At 40.9% G+C, this 21,256-nt stretch overlaps 1 pseudogene; it reads left to right on the forward strand.

The window, feature by feature from the left end:
• LOC129699136 (dynein axonemal heavy chain 11-like) overlaps window positions 1-21,256 on the forward strand; it is a 181,383-nt pseudogene that overhangs the window by 65,893 nt on the left and 94,234 nt on the right.

Below are 21,256 nucleotides of genomic sequence, written 5' to 3' on the forward strand. Positions count from 1 at the left end.
CCTAACTTGTTCAACCTTTCTCTGTAACTTAGTTGCTGAAACCCAGGCAACATTCTAGTAAATATCCTCTGTACTCTCTCTATTTTCTTGACATCCTTCCTATAATTAGGCGACCAAAATTGTACACCATACTCCAGAATTGGCCTCACCAATGCCTTGTACAATTTTAACATTACATCCCAACTTCTATACTCAATGCTCTGATTTATAAAGGCCAGCACACCAAAAACTTTCTTTACCACCCTATCTACATGAGATTCCACTTTCAGGGAACTGTGCACAGTTATTCCCAGATCCCTATGTTCACCTACATTCTTCAATTCCCTACCATTTACCATGTACGTCCTATTTTGATTTGTCCTGCCAAGATGTAGCACCTCACACTTATCAGCATTAAACTCCATCTGCCATCTTTCAGCCCACTCTTCCAACTGGCATAAATCTCTCTGTAGACTTTGAAACTCTACTTCATTACCCGCAATCCCACCTATCTTAGTATCATCTGCATACTTACTAATCCAATTTACCACACCATCATCCAGATCATTGATGTACATGACAAACAACAGTGGACCCAACACAGATCCCTGTGGCACCCCACTTGTCACTGGCCTCCAACCTGACAAACAACCATCCACCATTACTCTCTGGCATCTCCCATTCAGCCACTGTTGAATCCATCTTGCTACTCCACCATTAATACCCAACCATTGAACCTTCTTAACCAACCTTCCATGAGGAACCTTGTCAAAGGCCTTACTGAAGTCCATGTACACAACATCCACTGCTTTACCCTCATCAATTTCCCGAGTAACATCTTCAAAAAATTCAAGAAGATTAGTTAAACATGACCTTCCAGGCACAAATCCATGTTGACCTGGATTTCACTCAGTTCCTCTCCATCTCATTTGACCCCCGGTCCCCTGCTATTTCCGGCAGATTATTTATGTCTTCCTTAGTGAAGACAGAACCAAAGTAGTTATTCAATTGGTCTGCCATGTCTTTGTTCCCCATGATCAATTTGCCTGTTTCTGACTGCAAGGGACCAACATTTGTTTTAACTAATCTTTTTCTCTTCACATATCTATAAAAACTTTTGCAGTCAGTTTTTATGTTCCCTGCCAGTTTTCTTTCATAACCTATTTTCCCTATCCTAATTAAGCCCTTTGTCCTCCTCTGCTGGACTGAATTTCTCCCAGTCCTCTGGTAGGCTGCTTTTTCTGGCTAATTTGTATGCTTCATCTTTTGTTTTGATACTATCCCTGATTTCCCTTGTTATCCACGGATGCACTACCTTCCCTGATTTATTATTTTGCCAAACTGGGATGAACAATTGTTGTAGTTCATCCATGCAGTCTTTAAATGCCTTCCATTGCATATCCACTGTCAACCCTTTAAGAATCAATTGCCAGTCTATCTTGGCCAATTCACGTCTCATACCCTCAAAGTTACCTTTCTTTAAGTTCAGGACCCTTGTTTCTGAATTAACAATGTCACTCTCCATCCTAATGAAGAACTCAACCATATTATGGTCACTCTTGCCCAAGGGGCCACGCACAACAAGACTGCTAACTAACCCTTCCTCATTACTCAATACCCAATCTAGAATAGCCTGCTCTCTCGTTGGTTCCTCTACATGTTGGTTTAGAAAACTATCCCGCATACATTCCAAGAAATCCTCTTCCTCAGCACCCTTGCCAATTTGATTAACCCAATCTATATGTTGGTCCCCCACCTGTTAAGATGCAATCCGTCCTTTTTGTACAGTTCCCCCTTACTCCAAAAACAGATCCCAGTGATCTAAGAATCTAAATCCCTGCCCCGTGCACCAGTTCCTCAGCCACACATTCAGGTCCCGTATCTCCCTGTTCCTGCTCTCGCCAGCATGAGGAACTGGAAGCAAACCGGAGATAGCAACCCTGGAGGTCCTGCTTTTCAGCATTTTTCCAAGCTCTCTAAAGTCACGCTGCAGAATATTCATCCCCTTCTTTCCGACATCGTTTGTGCCGTCATGCACTACCACTTCCGGCTGTTCACCTTCGCCCTTGAGGATTTTCTGCACTCTGTCCGTGACATCCTGGATCCTGGCACCAGGAAGGCAGCACACCATCCTCGAATCCCGTCTGTTGCCGCAGAAACCCCTGTCCGTACCTCTCACAATGGAGTCTCCCACTACAATGGCGTTGCCTGACGTTGGCCTCTTTGGTTTTGGCTCAACAGCCCCTATATGCTTTGCAAGCCAGTCCGCCGCTCAGTGTAATAACGTCTTCTGTCCCAACAGCTTCTAAGTGGGTGATCCTGTTCACAAGAGGTACAACAGCCGGGGACGTTTGCATTCCATGCTTCCCTCCATTTCTCACCATCACCCACTTTCTCTCTTCCAGTACCTTAGGTGTAACAATCTTAATGTAGGACTTGTCGAGGAATGACTCAGTTTCTCGGACGAACCTGAGGTCATCCACTTGCTTCTCCAGTTCCCCAACATGGTTCTTCAGCAGCTGTACCTGGGTGCACTCCTCACATTTGTAGCATCCAGAGGCACCAGCAGTGTCCTTGACCTCCGACATACTGCAAGCATCACACTGAATCAGCATGCGTGACATCTCCTTCTTTCGTCTCCCCCTCTCCAGTGTTTTGCGTAGCCTCCTCTCCTCAGCCTCCTCGCCGAAGACTGTAGAGATGGGTGAACCTTCCAGAAGGACAACTATATCTGCAGCACTTCACCAATCAAGCCTATATGGTAGAGTGGCCAGACGGAAGCCACTCCTCAGTAAAAGGCACATGACAGCTCATTTGGAGTTTGCCAAAAGGCACTTAAAGGACTCTCAGACCATGAGAAACAAGATTATCTGGTCTGATGAAACCAAGATTGAACTCTTTGGCCTGAATGCCAAACGTCATGTCTGGAGGAAACCAGGCACCGCTCAACACCTGCAAATACCATACCTACGGTGAAGCATGGTGGTGGTAGCATCATGCTGTGGGGATGTTTTTCAGCGGCAGGAACTGGGAGACAAGTCAGGATTTAGGGAAAGATGAACGGAGCAAAGTACAGAGAGATCCTTGATGAAAACCTGCTCCAGAACTTTCTGGACCTCAGACTGGGGCAGAGGTTCACCTTACAACAGGACAACGACCCTAACCACACAGCCAAGAAGACACAGGAGTGGCTTCAAGACAAATTTGTAAATGTCCTTGAGTGGCCCAGCCGGAGCCCGGACTTGAACCCGATCGAACATCTCTGGAGGGCCTTGAAAATAGCTGTGCATCGACGCTCGCCATCGAACCTGACAGAGCTCAAGAGGATCTGCAGAGAAGACTGGGAGAAATTACCCAAATACAGGTGTGCCAAGCTTGTAGCCTCATACCCAAGAAGACTTGATGCTGTAATTATTGCCAAAGGTGCCTCAACAAAGTACTGAGTAAAGGACTGAATACTTATGTATATGTGATATTTCAATTATTACATTTTACTTTGCATTATGGAATAAATCAATTGCATTGTGTTCACTTCGCATTATGGGAACAAGAGTCAAGAGTGTTCTATTGTCATACCAGACTAAGTGAGACCCGTTGGGTCCCATGTTCACACGGGAGGGCTGGCCCCCCAACGCAATATTCCACCTCTCCACCAATTCCAATATTGGTGGCCAGTGGGGAGGGGAGGCTTTCTGGATTGCTAGTATGGGTGTTGTGGGCCGAAGGGACTAGTTTCCAGCGGGCTAGTATGGACATTATGGGTCGAATGGATTATTCAGCTGGCAGCTCAGGCCTGGTGGGCTGACAGCTCGGTCGCTCAGGCCTGGTGGGCTGGCAGCTCAGTCACTCAGGGCTGGTGGGCTGGCAGCTCAGAAACGGACAGAAATTCTGCCCAAAATAGGTGAGAGACTGTGAGAGAGAGAGAGAAGGGGGGAGAGAATCAATTTTAGACATTTTTCATCTATTTCTGCAGATCACAGCAATGAAGGAGGAAAGTCTATCCTGGCATGGATGTCACAGGGAGCCAATGAAGGGAGGGAGAAAAATACTGGGTTGAGGTTTAATACTTGCAGGAGGAATACTTCCTGATGGACCGAAGGGACTCCTCCTGGGCTAGTACAGGTCTGATGGGTTGAAGGTTCTTTAAAAAAAAATCTGAATGAAATCTCAGTGAAAGGCACTTTTTCTGGACTTTTCCTGGCCTGGCATGGGTCTTTTGGGCCAAAATGCTCTTCCTGGGCTAATACGAGCACTTTGGGCAAAAGGGACTGGTTTCTCAGATAAGAGGGGCCTTGTGGGCCAAAATGAGTGGTTTCAGGCAGGCCAAACAACTCATTTCGTTTCATTTCCATTTCAAATGTCAAGCACAGGACAGGCCAAACAACTCATTTCATTTTCATTTTCATTTCATTTCATTGCATTTCATTTCCAATAATAATAATGAATAATAATGGATGGGATTTATATAGCGCCTTTCTTGATACTCAAGGCGCTTTACATCGCACTATTCATTGAATCCTTAGTCACACTCGGTGATGGTGAGCTACTTCTGTAGCCACAGCTGCCCTGGGGCAGACTGACGGAAGCGTGGCTGCTAATCTGCGCCTACGGCTCCTCCGACCATCACCAATCACTCACACACCTTCACACACATTCACACGCAGGCAAAGGTGGGTGAAGTGTCTTGCCCAAGGAAACAACGACAGTATGCACTCCAAGCGGGATTCGAACCAGCTACCTTCCGGTCACCACCCGAACACTTAGCCCATTGCGCCATCTGTCATTGCCATTTCAGTTTCAAGCACAGGGCAGGCCAAACAACTCATCTCATTTTCATTTCATTTCATTTCCATTGCCATTTTAGTTTTAAGCACAGGGCAGTCCAAACAACTAATCTCATTTTCATTTCATTTTCAATGCCATTTCAGTTTCAAGCACAGAGCAGACCAAACAACATCTCATTTTCATTTCATTTCCATTGCCATTTCAGTTTCAAGTGCAGGGCAGGCCAAACAACTCATCTCATTTTCATTTCATTTCATTTTCAATGCCATTTCAGTTTCAAGCACAGGGCAGGCCAAACAACTAACCTCATTTTCATTTCATTTCCTTCGCCATTACAGCTTCAAGCACAGGGCAGGCCAAACAACTCATCTCATTTTCATTTCATTTCATTTCTATTGCCATTATAGTTTCAAGCACAGGGCAGGCCAAACAACTCATCTCATTTTCATTTCATTTCCAGTGTCATTTCAGTTTCAAGCACAGGGCAGGCCAAACAATCTTCCAGAATGACTGACTCACGTCCAGGCATCCGGGGTTTTATAGTCTTGCCATCCCCGGATGGGGCGTTACCTTCATCATGGTGACTGACAGGCAAGAGGACCAATCAGCTGACTCAAGATTTTTTTTTTAAACATTCATAACTTTTTTATTTTTCATCGTTCGGAAAATTGCTCGGGGCTGCCTCAGCGGAGGAGGACTGTGAGTAAGATGGCCAAAAATCATAGTGATACATATTCTAAAATCAATATACAGCACTGAGTCTCTTCATGGTGATTAGTATGGTATACTTCAGAAACGTCACAAAGTGCTAGAGTAACTCAGCGGGTCATGCAGCATCTCTGGAAATCATGGATAGGTGATGTTGTGGGTCAGGAAGAAGGGTCCTGACACGAAACATTACCTGTCCACTTTCTCCAGCCTGCTTCCCGATCCGCAGTCTTGAAAGACTTGGTGGCCCACTTTTCCTATTCCATGTTCTTATTTTGATTTAATCTTTTGAATTTAATAACCTTCCAATAATGTAATATAGAAAGATGAATTGTAGCTTTTCTTTTACTAGCCAATTGATTATGGAGTCGAATTTAGTAGATGGTGGACCAAAGAGATGAGAACCGTTAAATTCCCATCACAAGGGACAGTCTTTGATTATCATATTGACTCTGATACCGTGGATTGTCACCTCGTCATGGTGGAGAAGCTTGCGTGGACCTGAGATCCTGAGAGCGATGCCATCTGTAGTTGTGCTCCTGGTAGGGCCACCAATGGCGGTAAGCTCGAGGGGGAGGTCTCTGACAAAGAGCATTCCAACAAAGGCCTCAATGGTGGAACAGGCAGAGGATGATGGCTGACCTTAGTGGAGCATCACAACAGCTGGGAAGGCGGATGAAGGCTGCAGCAGAAAAGGGTCTCCGGTCGTCTTGGATTCCATTCCGCTGGATCCTGACCCAGATCTGTCAAAGACCGTGGGGTGGCTGTCTGTGCACCAGTCTCCCCACGTTAAATAAAGTCACGCACAGGCGTCCTCCACATAGGGGTTAGCACCCTGGAGACACCCATGGTCAGCCACAACTGAAGGGGGCGTAAGAAGATAAGATGCCAAAAGATTCACTCCATGGACCGAACAGGTACCAAGTTTTGAAATGGAACCAGATGCCCCTCTACAGGTAGGATAACTCAGAACAGGTTTAATAGCATCCTTAGAAACCAAAATACATTCATACATAATAGAATTACTTATTATTTCAAACAGGAAATAAGTGGTACATAACCATCTTTCATCCAACCCAAATGTCATCAAATTAGACATTGCTTTAATGTGTTTGGATTCAGAATTCAGTAGAACAAAGTGCAGATAGTTTAAAAATTCAAGGTTGATAGTGACTAGAACTGGCATTGATATGGCTCTTTCAAATCCCTGTTGTATATTTAAATTTTAATGCTTCCATCATTGGTTCGTAAGTGTGAATTAACAGCCTTGATCTTTCTCTTTAGTTACTTTTCTGAGAAAGGACTCGAATTTAATTCAACACTGTAGATTTAGTGCTTTTCTATATTCCACCAGGCAGAATCAATAATGTGACTGAAGTGAAGAAGATAAAAATTTATGGTATCTTGCAATTTAATGGTTGAAAAGATGCAATTTGAGAGATCATAAATTGTGAAGGAGTTTATGCTTCATTGCCTCTGATTCACTGCTTGCTGTTAGAACTTGATTTGTGACTGTCCATGATGTGTGATTAATGATGTGATCAATGCTTACCTCTGTGCAAGACTTCATTGCTAATGCTCTTCATTAGAATAAATAAAAGATGGTAATTTAAAAAAAAACTTTGAAACATATAATGTAAAATAGCAGTTTTTGCGTTGGGGATTTGCTGTCTTAAGTACTGCCTTCAGTATGTCCATACGCATTGCACTAAAAATTAGTTTTATTTTTTGAACATTGCAGAAACTATTGTTGCTTCTACTAACCATAATTATAATTACAGTGATGACAAGGAATCTAGAAAGGACAATGTTAGTGGTAGGATCTGTCCAATAACTTTGACGGTACTGTAGCCAAACAAAGATAAATAATGTAATTTGCAGCAGCTTTAAACTAGCTTATGACCGATGTAAATTATTAGATAAACTTTGCAGAAAGCTATATATTTTGCCTAATCAGCCCTGGTATTATTGACAGAAGCATCACTGAACACAATTTTTCACAATTTTGTCTTTTTGTTTTGTGAATTCTACATTTTCAAATTTACTACATAGAACTTTCTTGCGTAAAATGTAATTTGAAGACAATTTTCAAATGATATTCTGCACAATTTAAGATCAAGGCTACCCATCTCCATTATATAGAAACTGTTAATTGATTGATATTCAATACAATTTTGATTCCTAACAAAAGCATTGCAACTTACTCATGCATTTAAAATGGGTGTCTGAAATCAGTAAAATCAACAGCAGTAATGCTTAGAAAGTTTTCTGATATTCTTTTGGTATTATGTATACCTTTTTCAAAGTTTTTGGTTAGAAAAGTACTAATAAAAGACCCTCTTACAAATTCCTGTTCATGTTTCTTGGAGTGTACTGTTGTAATACTTTTTAAAAAACTGGTTATTTTATCCTAAATTTCACCAAAAATGTAATTTATAATGGATAAATAGATCTGGCAATTCTTGCCTATAAGTTTGTGCATTGAAGATACATTGAAGGTTTCCACATAACCTCGGCAGACAATCTATTTGAGTATTGAAGAAAGTCTGTGTTGTATGATGTGCTGTCTTTTGTGAAGGGCATTAAATTGAGACCTTGTCAGCTCATTCCAGGTGCACATAAGATCTAATACCGCCCAATTCTAATAAAAATTAGAGAATTTCCCCAGTATCCATCAACAACACTAATCAATTAAAATATCTGGGGTATCTAATTAATTTGCTTTATTTTTTGCATTTTGATTGGACTGCTTGTAACAAAGATCTTCAAATCAAAAGTAGCACTGGTACAGTCTGAAAGTAAGAAACATGTTTTATAGATTATTTCCGAGTAAGCAGGGAACATATACAGTTGTAAGAACTATTTTAACCATTTGTTCTTTATGACAAGATCATCACTATTGCATTTCGGATGTGATTTTTTATTTTTATATAAATATGATGTACTCGTCCATCCTCAAGAAACTGTTGGTCTGAAATATCTCATTGATTTACTTGTGGAGAAAGGAAAAGCAGCGATGTTGGTTGGGAATGCAGGCATAGGAAAGAATATTCTCGTGTCAAAGGAACTTTCAAAACTAACTGAAAACTATATCGTAATTAAAGGTCCTTTTAACATCAGCCATGCTCCAGCGTAAGAACTTCCTCGTTGGTTCAATGTTAATTCTACAAATTAATTAATATTATAAAATTTAATCTCTGTTTCTGTTCAACTATCGATTTGAGTTATTTAATTGTAACAGAACACACAGAGTTAAGATCAGTTAATACTAGCTTTTCCTGAGATTTCTAAAATTAAACTCTTACTTTCTGGCTAAAATTTGCATTCCTGGGTAGCATATGGAGGCATATGCAGTTTTGTCATTTCTGATATGCATGATTGATTCCAGCGAATCTGTGTGAATAGGTGTCCATCTGCCAGTTTATTCAGTGTATTTGGGACAGGTCACTGCAACTGCCCATCTTATTCTGCATGGAAACTTCGTAGGGGAGTAATTTTTGATTGGCAGTTGCATTTGTAGTGAAAATGTGGGTCAGACTTGTAAGTAGGGTTCTAACAAAGCTGCTTTGTAGTTCTCTTGATTGACAATTGTGGCCAGGGTGGGGTTTTTTTTCCCAGATGTAGTGTCACATTGGTCTGCTTGCCTGCCTGCCTCTATCATTCTTCAAGCAGAGAAGATGAGTTTGATTCCATATGTTGGATAGATAGTAGTCAATGAATCGCACATATGATTCTAGTTTTGAAAAATAGTTAAACATAATTAAATATATTGATTTTTGATGTAAATACCATGTAGATTGTAAATCTACAATGTTCATTGTAAAATAAGGCATCTGTTAATTTTTATTACGTCTAAGTCTGATAGTCTTCAATTTGCCAATCAAATCTCCAGAGTTAATTGATGACTAGAGTCGTCGTCTACCTTTAAAGAGCATTATCTCTAATCTGCTTGAGCCAAACTCTTGAGCTGATACTATTTTACCTTAACTTCACTTTCAACATCAACAAAAAGGTGCAAATCAATTGTTATGAGGCGTTATACAAATTGGCATTTGTCTAACTGTTGTATGTAGGTCTGACCCACGTCTTCATCATCAAGGATTCCATCATGGATCAAATATCAAGGATTTTTATCCCACCATGCTTTAAGTTTTAAGTGGGGAAACTGCTAGAGTCAGTTATTAAAGATGGGATAGCAGCTCATTTGGAAAGCGGTGAAATCATTGGACAAAGTCAGCATGGATTTATGAAAGGTAAATCATGTCTGACGAATCTTATAGAATTTTTCGAGGATGTAACTAGTAGCGTGGATAGGGGAGAACCAGTGGATGTGGTGTATCTGGACTTCCAGAAGGCTTTCGACAAGCTCCCACATAAGATGTAATTATGCAAACTTAAAGCACACGGCATTGGGGGTTCAGTATTGATGTGGATAGAGAACTGGCTGGCAAACAGGAAGCAAAGAGTGGGAGTAAACGGGTCCTTTTCACAATGGCAGGCAGTGACTAGTGGGGTACCGCAAGGCTCAGTGCGAGGACCCCAGCTATTTACAATATATATTAATGATCTGGATGAGGGAATTGAAGGCAATATCTCCAAGTTTGCAGATGACACGAAGCTGGGGGGTAGTGTTAGCTGTGAGGAGGATGCTAGGAGACTGCAAGGTGACTTGGATAGGCTGGGGTGAGTGGGCAAATGTTTGGCAGATGCAGTATAATGTGGATAAGTGTGAGGTTATGCACTTTGGTGGCAAAAACAGGAAAGCAGACTATTTTCTAAATGGTGGCCGACTAGGAAAAGGGGAGATGCAGCGAGACCTGGGTGTCATGGTACACCAGTCATTGAAAGTAGGCATGCAGGTGCAGCAGGCAGTGAAGAAAGCGAATGGTATGTTAGGTTTCATTGCAAAAGGATTTGAGTATAGGAGCAGGGAGGTTCTACTGCAGTTGTACAGGGTCTTGGTGAGACCACACCTGGAGTATTGCGTACAGTTTTGGTCTCCAAATCTGAGGAAGGACATTCTTGCCATAGAGGGAGTGCAGAGAAGGTTCACCAGACTGATTCCTGGGATGTCAGGACTGTCTTATGAAGAAAGACTGGATAGACTTGGTTTATACTCTCTAAAATTTAGGAGACTGAGAGGGGATCTTATAGAAATTTACAAAATTCTTAAGGGGTTGGACAGGCTAGATGCAGGAAGATTGCTCCCGATGTTGGGGAAGTCCAGGACAAGGGGTCACAGCTTAAGGATAAGGGGGAAATCCTTTAAAACTGAGATGAGAAGAACTTTTTTCACACAGAGAGTGGTGAATCTCTGGAACTCTCTGCCACAGAGGGTAGTCGAGGCCAGTTCATTGGCTATATTTAAGAGGGAGTTAGATGTGGCCCTTGTGGCTAAGGGGATCAGAGGGTATGGAGAGAAGGCAGGTACAGGATACTGAGTTGGATGATCAGCCATGATCATATTGAATGGCGGTGCAGGCTCGAAGGGCTGAATGGCCTACTCCTGCACCTAATTTCTATGTTTCTATGTAAGCTCCCAGAAGCTTTGAAAATTGAATGCAGCAGTCAGCTACTAAATGACTTGCCTCTTCTACACATTTCAGTCATAAGTGTCATTGACCAACAATTACATATACCGCCATTTGATGTACAAACGGACTGTAATCATTACAGATTTTAGAGCTCGAAGAACTAATCTTGATTCTATGTATTTTATGTTTGTATATACCAACATGAAATTCTCATTCGTGAGTACAGTGCTGTCCTTTGAATGGTAATTTGATGAATGTGGTACATGTATTACTTTTGTAGAAAAATATTTGTAATCTGCTATTACATTCTCTAAACTACCAATCCTACTGCTTCATATTGGGAAGGGTAACACATGACTGTTAACACATGCCTCTAGACACGATTGTCTTTACAATAAAAAGGACGAGGTGCCATTGGTTGATTCATGGAAAAAGTAATTACACTCCTGTTTTTACTTATGGTATATAGTGATTGCACACACAGTCCTTTATTCCTTTTGATTTGGTTCAGTTCTAATCGTTTGACCATGGCTGTAACGAAGAGTTATTGTACATACACAGCTCACTTACTGGAAGAAGCTTGCACACAAATCCTAGCAGAGACTGGGATTCGTAGCAGACTGCATCTGTATATAATCTTCAAAGGCTAATTGAAAATTTTAATTATTCAACATATAAAGATATCAGAAAAATGTGCATTTGATAAATGCTAAAAAAAATGTTTCCATAATTGCATTGTTTTTATAATAATCCTTATTATGTTGTGTACGCTGAAAAGTTTGATACAATATGATACGATAGACCTTTATTTATCCCAAGTGGGAAATTGATCCGCCAACAGTCAAAAAACACAAAATATGTTAAACAAAGTTCCCCAAGTTTACTCACTCTAAAGAAATCAGTGTCATGCATTATTTTCATTGACACAGGTTCTTGAGAAATCTCCTAAAAAGAAGACTGGAAGAAATTATGCTCCAGAAGGAACAAATAGGCTGATTTATTTTATTGATGATCTTATATATTCAGATTATATAATGATCTGAAGTGGATGCCTATGGTACGGTCCAACTGCATACTCTAATCCGGCAACATCTAGATTATAACCACTGGTACGTTTTGTCTGTCAATACACGTATATTTTTAAAGTTGGTAATTGAAAAAGGACATCTTTCAATAAAATTATCTTCCTCAAACAGAGGTCCACATACCCTTCCGACTATTACTCTTCTCCATTGCTCTATATTATTGCATTAAACGGGCTCACCTTTGATTGCATGCACTTCCTTGAGATAAACTGTGTCGCTATGAACACCTGTACTAGTCCAAGAAATGCCTGCATCATTGTGGGTTATGTAGAACATTCTTTGTTTCACTCTATTCATGTTTTTTTCTATTATCACTATTTACATTCTAAATCTCTGTATGATCTACACAATTTCATAAATTCTTCTATAAATTTCCATTCTTCCTTCACCTTTATATGGACCGTCTCTTCCATTTCCTGCCTTGACTTTTCTAAATCTTGGCTAGTGTTCAACTATAAACCTACAAATTCCCATAGCTATCTTGAATGTACTTTGGGTAGGAAGGAACTGCAGATGCTAGTTTAAATTGAAGATAGACATAAAATGCTACAGTGGGAAAGGCAGCATCTTTCAAGAGAAGGAATGGTTGATGTTTCATTGTGTGAAGATTTTATTTCGACCCGAAACGTCACCTATTCCTTCTATCCAATAATGCTGCCTGTCCCACTGTGTTACTTCAGCATGATAGACGGCAGCCTTGGAAGCTTTACCCCATCACCTCACGTCAACTCCCACTTCGGACGATAGCTAAAATAAAACAATTTCTCCAGTTTGATGATCTTGAAAAGATCATCCACGCATTTATCGCCTCCCGCCTAGGTTACTGCAACTCCCTTTACACTGGCATCAGCCAATCTTCCCGGTCCCGCCTGCAACTGGCCCGAAACGCTACAGCAAGACTCCTGACGGGCACCCTAAAAAAGGGACCACATCACCCCGATTCTGGCCTCTCTCCACTGGCTCCCTGTGCGGTTCCGAATAAATTTCAAGATCCTTCGTTATGTCTACAAAGCCCTTAATGGACTTGTTCCCACCTACATCAAAAGTCTGCTTACCCACCACACCACCTCCAGGTCCCTCTGATTGGCCGACTTGGGGTTACTGAACATCCCGCGTTCTAGGCATAAGCTCAGGGACGACCGCGCCTTTGCAGATGCAGCTCCTAGACTGTGGAACAGCATCCCTCTTCCTATCAGAACTGCCCCCTCCATTGACTCTTTTAAGTCGAGACTTAAAACTCATCTTTACTCTCAAGCCTTTCTTGACGTCCTCTGAGTGAGGGCTATATGTATGTATTTATGTATGTACTTAATCTATGAACCAATGTTGTATAACATTAGTACCTTCACCAATGTAAAGCACTTTGGTCAACAAGAGTTGTTTTTTAAATGTGCTATAGAAATAAAAGTGACTTGACTTGACTTTGTGTCTACCTTGAATATACTTTCCCCATCCAGCTTCCTGTAAAAGTCAATTATTTCATTTTCTTAAAAGATTTTGTTCATTGATCATTGAACATGACTCCAATTTCCCCCGTCACTTGAATTCTCCATCCCATGTTGGCTCTGACCTTATATACCTGTATCCTGATCCAGTGAATTAAACATTAACAACTGCTCCCCCCCCCCCTCTTAAACTTTAGACATGGCATATTGTAATGTTCTGGACTTAGCAACTGCTAATAATAAATATTACAGTATCTTTACTAATCTCGGCTAACATTTACTTTCCCTGCTTCCATCTGTGCTATTTTCAAGCTGTTATTTTGTTTCTTGTACAATTACCATCTTCTTTCACCTTGTATTATTATCTCTCGTGGTCGGATAATTTCTCCTGCAACTCGTTCCTTCACAGATCTTAGATTAGTTTAGTTTATTAATGTCACATGTGCTGAGATACAGTGAAAAGCTTTTGTTTGTGTGCAGAGAAAATCTATACATGAATGCAATCAAGCCATCCACAGTGTACAGTCAAAGGATGAAGGATACAACATTTAGTGCAAGATGCTGCACTTCCATGTTTCTATGCATCTCAAAACATTGCGATTGCATCATTTAATTTGGATGGCACAGTGACACAGCTGGCAGAAGTGCTGCTATGTAGCGCCAGAGACCCAAGTTCGATCCTGACCTCAACTGCTGCCTGTGTGGAGTTTGCACATTCTCCCTGTGACTGCATGGATTTCCTTAGGGTATTCCGGTTTCCTCTCGTATCCCAAAGATGTGTGGGTTTGTAGGTTAATTGGTCTCTAGTGTGTAGGAAGTGTATGTGCAAGTGGGGCACAGAACTAGTGTGAACGGGTGATCAGTGGTCGGCATAGACTTGGTGGGGCGAAGGCCGCTGTTTCCATTTTGAATCTTTTCGATCTATTCAATTAATCCTCCTTTTTTATAGTTTCTTGATTGCTTCTACCTAATCTGTTAAGTATTTCCAACACTTTCTGTTATTAACCCAGATTTTGCAGATTATTTTTAGTTGCTCGTATTGCATTCAGGACATATGAAACACAAATACCACTGATAACATTGCGTTGGTTGGTCTGTCTAACCAAATATAGCATCCTCACCCAGTCTAATTCCCCTCACTGTAAGATTGTAATTCTAATCAGTTGGCTACAATAGGCTGGCCACTTAACTCTTTCACCTAACATGAGACTCCCAAACCAGGCATGAATTCTCTCAGTAGAAGAGATTACAAGGTGTACAGAGGAAATGAGTTGAAGGTGTTCTCGAGGCTTGCACCCACTTTTGTGAATTCCTGGCCTCAAAATAGAAAAGGAGTACTTAGGATGGTGTTGAGAATTTTGAGTGCTTTTGAGTGCAGAAGGAACATAACATCTCCCACAGTACCCACCTGCTTGCCTGTCTTAGCTCCTGTTTGTCAAGTCTGTGGTCAAGTCTGCTGGCCTCATCAAAACCCATTGAACTGAAATGGAAGCTTTTGCAATCTTGAGGAACTGCCAGGAAAAAGTAGTCACTTCAAAGTAGGACAGATGATACTTTCAGAATTCTCATAACTGTTATCAATAAATAGGTTCATACCTTAGGGTCAAAATATGCTTCTCTTGATGTTTAGCTATCAACATTGACAGACTTCAAGTGGTAAAATAAGCTTACAGATAACTATGATGTGGGTTGATAGTAAACATCCTGGGTGCATAAGTAAGCTAATTTTTGACTTTTCAAGGTTTTAAACAATTGAACAACATCTTGGCTATAATAAGGTATGGATTTTAATAGAAGCACAGCAATTTACTCATTTCTGTAAAATGGGGAAAAATAATACTGTAATAAATGGCATCATCAGAAAATTGAATGGACCTAGAAAATTACAATCTTGCAGTACTAATCAATGCAGGAAAAATAAAGTGGGTAATAAGTGAAATAGTTGGCTAACTCCTACCTCTTTTTGTCATTAGGTTTGACAGACAGAAGTTAGTTCTGAAAGAAATTCATAATTGCCAATACATCACTTGCATGAATCGTGCAGCTGGCAGATTCTCTGTAAAATATGCTTCTTCAGGTAGGGCTCTCTTCTACTAAAGGTAGTGGTTTTAAGGATAATTCTGCATGCATAAGAAAAATAAAGGACACAGGATTGTCACCGGTACTTTGTCATAAGGTCAGAAGTGATAGGAATCGATTTGAGACATTCGGATCATCAAATCTACTCCGCAATTCAATCATGGCTGACCTATCTCTCCCTCCTAACCCCATTCTCCTGCCTTCTCCCCATAGCCTCTGACATCCGTACTAATCAAAAATCTATCTATCTCTGCCTTAAAAATATCCACTGCCTTGGCCTCTAAAGCCTTCTGTGGCAAAGAATTCCACGGATTCACTACCCTCTGACTAAAGACATTGACTTTGTGACCCCAATCTTCCAACATTCTGAGAAAATCAGCCAACAATCCCACAATTAGTGTATTCTTGTATTCTTGTATTCAAATTTTATTGTCGTTGCCTCACTTTGAGACAACGAAATGAATTTCCCGTACAGCAGTATCGTTAAAAAAAATCACAAGAAAAATAATAAAAATAAATAATAAATAAATAATAAAACATATTAAAAAAATAAAATTAAAATTGAATTAAAAATTTAACAAAAGCACAAACACAAAAAGTCCACAACACAACATAACATAAATGGCACCCAGGTGAGGACGGCACCATAGTCCAGCCAGCCTCCCCTCCGTGTCCATCCGTAGTCGGGGCCTTCCGAGCACCCGCAGTCGCCGCCCGGGTGGCCCGATGTTCAGGCCCTCACGCCGGGCTGGTGGAACGCCGACGCCGAACCCCGACGGTGAGCATCCTCCTCCTCAGCGGCCCGGACCTTCTGATCAGCCGCCTCCCGCTGCCGGAGTCTGCAGCTCCTGAGTCCACAGGTCGAGCCGGGCAGAGTCACAGGACCCCGCGCTGTCCATCAGCGCCGCCCGCGTTGGGAGCTCTGCAAACCGCAGCTCCTTGATGTTGGTGCAGCAGGTCCAGCACTCCGGGCTCCAGACGGCGACCCCCAGTAAGGCATCGCCAGCCCCGCGATGTTCCAGCGCTGTCCCGCCGCTGCTGGAGCTCCGGTCGATCCCGGCAGGAAAGGCCGCGCCAATCCAGGTAGGTAGCCGCTGCTGGGGGGGGGGGGGGGGGGGGAGGACGCGACTCGAATAATAGTCGCGTCCCCACCAGGAAGCGGCTGAAGGACGGTATCCCCCGCACCGTGCCCTCTTCCCCCACATAAAAACACAAAAAAACACACTTTTAACATAACAAAATAAACAAGTGTACTGTGTTTACCAGCTGGTTCCAAATATGGGTCATTAATGTGGTAAATAAATTAATTTTAATCTCTGTATTAGTTGCAATTTCACAATTCAAATGTATGTTCTTCGGTGCAACTTCCTCCACTTTATATCATTTAAGTCTCAAGTCTTTGCATCATCTCCATGATATGCATCTTCTTTTTTCTGCTGTAGTAATTAAAACTCTACATAAATGTAATCTGTAGTAAAGCCTGAGTGAATTTGTAATCTATCTTGCTATTCCAATATACTATACTGATGTTTAAAATTATGCTTTATTCCACATCAACTCAGGGTCATATAATAATGACTTGCGTATTTGCTGTGTAGACGTATTTTTTACTGACAACAACTTAAATTAAATTAAGTTATACCATTCTAATAATATATGACACCTAGTGAGTATCTCACATTTGCAGCAAATCTTTGTGTGATTGAATATGAATGCCTTAACTAAAAGCTTTCCTCTTGCAAAACATTGCACTGACGTGGCCATAGCTCTCTCACTCTTGGGGGTCCAAAAGTCTGTAACTTTGTTTGCAGTGATGTTTCCCCAATAGTCCATGGATTTTCTGCCAATAATGGAGTTGCACAGCAGGAAACCAGACCCTTCAGCCGAACATTTCCATGCTGACCAAGATGCCCCATGAATTCCAAAGTTCCATGAATGTTTATTGTCTATCCACAATATAACTGATCAGCTAACCAAATAGCCAATCATACATATCAGACCAAATAGAAGTTGGACACCATGCATCAAATTGCACTCACTTAAAACAAAATATAGCATTAAACAATGTCATCCATTGCACCATAAATTGAAGATGTTGGGCAGTTTGACTCTTGCAAATCTGTGCCCAACATTTCAAAAATGTCAAGTGTCAAATTCTTAGGATCATGATTTTGCTCCAGGCACATAATTGACAATTCAATCAAAGTTATAAATGGTGTGCTATTTAACTGTCACACAACCTGCCCTATCTGCAATATTAAATGTGGTTGATCACAGTGTACACTGCACAATGCTTCTCCTTGGCCATCCATCTGAGCAGGACAACCATTTAGTTCCATTCTGATTTATCCAGTCACAGCCCGAGAATATTTTCAACAGTACTTGCACCATTTACTTCCACATTCCTGTGCATGTAAACCTGACCCTCTCCTATTTCTCATCTACCTATTCCCCCTGAAAGCATCAACTGAAAACGTAACATTTTCTGTAAGTGTACCGATTGTGCCCAGCTGTGGTTTCCCACCACCTCACTCAACCTAATCACTGGTTAAATTGTCAGACTGCCAGTAATGGATAAACAGAAATTTCCTCCAACTAATTATTAAGAAGCATGGAGATAATATCCCTTCCAACAGCCTCCAACCCTCTTACTGGAAATTGTCAGATACTTAATATTAGGATATTATCTTATTCATCTTTACTCCATTGCAGAAATTGGCCTTTTTATCTGGAATATGAGGCGTTACAATGCTGAGACCTGTATTCTGCATTCTTCTCCTTTGCTCTACCTATTGTACCTGATAATTGACTTGATTGTATTTATGAATAGTGTTATCTCATTTGATCGCATAGCATGTAAAACAAAACTTTTCACTGTATCTTGGTACATCTGACAATAATAAACCTAAATCTAAACCTAAATCACATTGTTGATGTCATATTGGATGCATGGTTGAATAATCTATTGCATTAAAAAGCATCTATTCCCACTTCCCCAGCAGCTCCTGGTTTACTGCTCTGGATCCAACATTTGTTTAAACCTGAATCAATGCCTTTATTATTTTCTAATCCTCTTATGTTTCCAGCACACTTAGCTGGCTTCACATTTCTACTCAATATTAACATGCAAAACCTTGAGTTTGTATCCTACATCTCCACAGGTCCTATTTTACTTTGCTTTCGGACTAATTTACAAATGTTTCCTTGAAAATAATTGGAATGATTTTAAAGTTTTCTTCATTTTTAGCTTTCCCTTGTCTTCACACCTGTAACCTTTTGCAGCCCTGCAACTTTACATAACATCTGTAATCTTTCTGCCTCTTAACCATCCCTAGCCTTTACCTGTCAAGGATCGTTTCCTTGAAATTCTATCCTTAATTCTCTGTCACTCAACCTCTTTCTTCCTTTAGGGTATTCTTTAAAACATATCAGTTGAACTATACTTTTGGTCATTATGTGTAATAATACACCAATAAAATGCCTTAGGATATTTAACTTTTTTTAAAGTCTTACATAAATCTAGGTTATTGTATTGTGTTCAAAGATCATTTGTCTCACTAGCAAATTATTGATTACAAAAATCATGATATCATGACCCTACTTCAGACTGATTGTGGGGAGGGGAGGGGGGGGGGGGGGGGGGGGGGGGGGACGGGGTTGAAAGAAAGCTGGAAGAGAGAATAGGCCAGAGATGAGATATCACAACCATTTCTCCCCTCGCACCCACATCCTGGCTTCACAATCTACAACTCTTCAATCCTTTTGTCTCACACCTTTTTGTTCTGAAGAAGGGTCTCAACCCGAAACGTTGCCTATTTCCGTCGCTCCATAGATGCTGTCTCGCCCGCTGAGTTTCTCCAACATTTTTGTCTACCTTTTTGTTCATCTCTGGTCTTTGTCCAACCATCTGCCTATGAGCCGCCCCCTCACGCCCTCCTCTGTTCACCTGCTATGCTTTGTCCTGCTCCTCCTCTATTCCAGCTTTCTCCCCCCCTGAAGTCTGAAGAAAGATTCTGACCCAAATCGTCACCTATTCCTTCTCTCCAGAGATGCTGTCCGCCCTGCTGAGTTATTCCAGCATTTTGTGTATATCTAAAAGCAAGATGATGGTAGAGACCCTTCATGGTATACACTGTACATAGACACATTGTACAATTGTATCTGTATAGGAAGGAACTGCAGATGTTGGTTTACACCGAAGATAGACACAAAATGCTGGAGTAACTCAGCAGGACAGGCAGTATCTCCGGAGGTGGGTCGAGACCCTACTCCCAATCCTGTTGTGTGTTTTAATTTAAATTATTATATGGTGGTAAGGGCTATGTAGACGGCTAGTAACATCTTCAGAAATGTTAAGTCAGTTTGAAGAAGTGTCTCTACCCGAAACATAACCGATCCATGTTCTCCAGAGATGCTGCCTGATCCGCTGAATTGCTCAAGCACTTGGTGTCCTTCAGAGATGTTAAGTGCAGCCTGCAGTGAAGAGGGGGCTGAATAATTGAATGAATTTGAACTTGGAACGGTATATTAATGTGAATAGTTAAGGATTTATATGTTTTTGTGTGGAAATGGTTTTATTCATTGGGTGATTTAATTGAACAATGCAGTTTCTTGTAAATATGGAAGTATGTGTATGGCACCTTTAAGAAATGGTTGCATCATGTGTTATGATTGACACTTGATTTCACTGTCTTAAAGGGTATTCTATTTATAGTTCTATTGTTGAATCGCCTTCACTTGCAGCAACACAAAGAAATACAGCCTACTATAAGAGGTGTACTATAACCACCTTTCAATTGGAAAATGGTAATAGCTCATTGAAGATAAAGAAATGATATTGGATTCTTTAAAGTCTCTTGAAATCTCTCCAAATGGAATTCCACTAACTAAGAGTGCTTTTATTAAACACCACACACAAAATAATAATGTATTACTCAACGGTACACAAAGTGCTGGAGTAACTCAGCAGGTCAGGCATCATTTATGGAGAATATGGATAGGTGACGTTTCGGGTCGAAATGTTACCTATTAATGTTTTCCAGAGATGCTGCCTGACCCGCTGAGTTACTCCAGCGCTTTGTGTCCTGTGTATTAACTGCCATCTGCAGTTCTTTGTTTCTACAATAATGCATTACTGTTGTGGAAAATTCTAAAACTGAATTCCTTGTCCTCACCATGCAACTCCAGTTGCCCTTGTTACTTATTCATGCTTGCCTTCTGAATTGCCCAGTACAGGCACAATGTTAAAGTTCTCATGCAATACAAGCCAGCAATGTGTTTTGTCAGAACTTTAAATTGACAACAACAACAACATTCCCCTCTAGCTATCTGTTTTCATTTTGTGGTGCAGAGGTTCAATAATCCTGATTTTGATTTCATATTTTTCCTGGTTTACAAAGGCACTTCTCTGTTTTTGCAGTAAATTTACCAGCAGTAGATTATTTGGCTACAGTATACAGCAGTATCCTTAATGCTTACTTTCAAGAGAACATTTTCAGCTACAGTGTAATTAAAATTGTTCCTACTGTTGTTCGGGGTTCCATTTGTCTTCATCAAAAATTGAGCCAAATCTTCTTCTACAACTATCAAGTTCCATTATATTTTTAATTTACGAGACCTGTCCAACACCTTCCAGGTATGT

The sequence above is a fragment of the Leucoraja erinacea genome, chromosome 7, assembly GCF_028641065.1.
Source record: "Leucoraja erinacea ecotype New England chromosome 7, Leri_hhj_1, whole genome shotgun sequence".
NCBI lineage: Eukaryota > Metazoa > Chordata > Chondrichthyes > Rajiformes > Rajidae > Leucoraja > Leucoraja erinaceus.